A 1,977-nucleotide genomic window follows, 5' to 3' on the forward strand; every position below is an offset into this window, starting at 1 on the left:
AAGTCTGTTCAGCCAGTGCAGCTGAACAAAGATTCTGGCTTTCTTAACCTGGAAACTATTTGGGCTGTACCAAGCTCTGCTCACAGGGGGAGGTGCCTCTCAGCAACTTCAGGAGCCTTTGCCCCGCCCAGCACTCAGAAACTGATCCTGAGTCACGAGGAAAATCTGGAAGGCGGCCCTGCCAGATGTGCTGATGGGATGCCCACTCCAGATCCACCCACCAGTAACTTGGAAAACCCAGAAAGCCACATTTGAAAGGCTTTTCTGTTTCAAGGAGAAATAGGACTTTCAGGAAATGGGCCTGATAGATTTCTAACTCCTCTGTCCCAGGGGCGGGGGTGGGGACTGGGGGGTGGGCTGCAGACACGGATATTACTGAAGGGAGGACATGGAGAGCAAAAATGTTCAAATGTTGGGCAAAGTTCTAGTGAGCTGGGCTGCAGACATCTTCCTAATAGACACTTCTATGATAGCAGCAGCGACATCGGCATCAAGTGGGAATGAAAAGGCACCTAATAGGTTGCAGGAGCATAATGGTCACTTTGTGAAAAAGCAAGTAACATTTGGCCAAAGGCAGAGAGAAGGGAGGTGAGTGGAGTTTGATTCCATGGCAGCTGCTAGAGGCCCGATTTCGAGCAACGCTTCAGTGTTGAGATTCTGCCAAGCAGTGTCTGGTGGAAAGCAGAGCAAATAGCTGTTTGCTGTGAAAGGTCAACCAAGAAGTGCTAGTGGCATGCTCAGCCCTCTGCAAAAATAACCCCGTTGAATCCCACTCGAGGCCGGCATCTGCCTTTCCTGACGTTTTCATTGAGACGCAGTGGAAAGGCTGTGATTCTTAGGATTTTTGTTGTCTATTTCATGCTCACAACATTTGAACGCTACCGTTGTCTCATTCAACAGATTTCCTACCCGGTGGGCTAATCACAGTTGCACCAGACATTAACACTGTCTCTACGCCTGTACCAATCCTTCCTCTGGTTATTCGAAGATCTGAGAAATAAAAGAAGAGATGTAGAGGGAAGGAGAGGGTGGAGAGAAAGAGACAGGGAGAGGGAGGAGGGGGAAGGGAAGAGAGAGGGAGAAGGGGGAGTATGCTTTCCCTACTTATTGGCTGCATACCAATATTTTTTCATTAAACAGATCTGATATTTCTATAACTAAATCTCCAAGACTCTCCTTTGACATTCTCTTTGAGTCTTTTTTTAAATACTGGATTGAAATCAGTCTAGAGTTGGGGTAATACAAAAGGCCAGAGCTCAGGAGAGTGAGACATTTAAATATTGTCACCCAATTTGGCTCAGGAGTAAGCTATTTCTTAAGCAAATATGGCTTATGTAGGATTTTGGCACTGAAGTTAAGGGAGGATGTTTAGTCTAGGCTCATCCTCAGCCATCGTTTCAATCTCCATAATTTTCAAGTAAGAAACCATCAAATCTGAACATTAACATTAAAGGGTATCTACCATTTGCTCAGTGCAGAAGTAGCCTCCAGAAAATCGGAAAAAACTTAACCCTATATAAAGCAGTTTATGCTATATTTGACCATTCTCTAATTGTTAAACTGTTGTCCTTAGCCTGAACAAACATTAGCTTCACACAAACTATGTCTAATTCTTTTTTTACACAGTAACCATTTAGAAGATCTATCAAGCCTTTCTCACTCAGACAAGTATGCCTCATTGGATATAGTCACCAAATCTTTTTTTTTTTTTATTCCATTTTGGAGCTTGCTGTCTTTGGAGCACAAACCTGATCTCTGTGTAGTTTGTAGCTTAATTAAAACCCTTTATGGTTTCTTGCTTGAACTCTTATTGTGTGCTTCATTATGTATCTGTACAATTGTCATTATATTCAATTTCCATGGTGAGCTTGTATCCATCCTCAAAATCCATCTCCTTATGTATTTTAATGTATTCCTTTCTTCAAACCTTACTTTCAGCACTATGCATTATTATAAATGTGCTTTTGAGGAAGCTGG

This window comes from Micromys minutus (assembly GCF_963924665.1).
Source record: "Micromys minutus genome assembly, chromosome: X".
NCBI classification, from domain to species: Eukaryota; Metazoa; Chordata; class Mammalia; order Rodentia; family Muridae; genus Micromys; species Micromys minutus.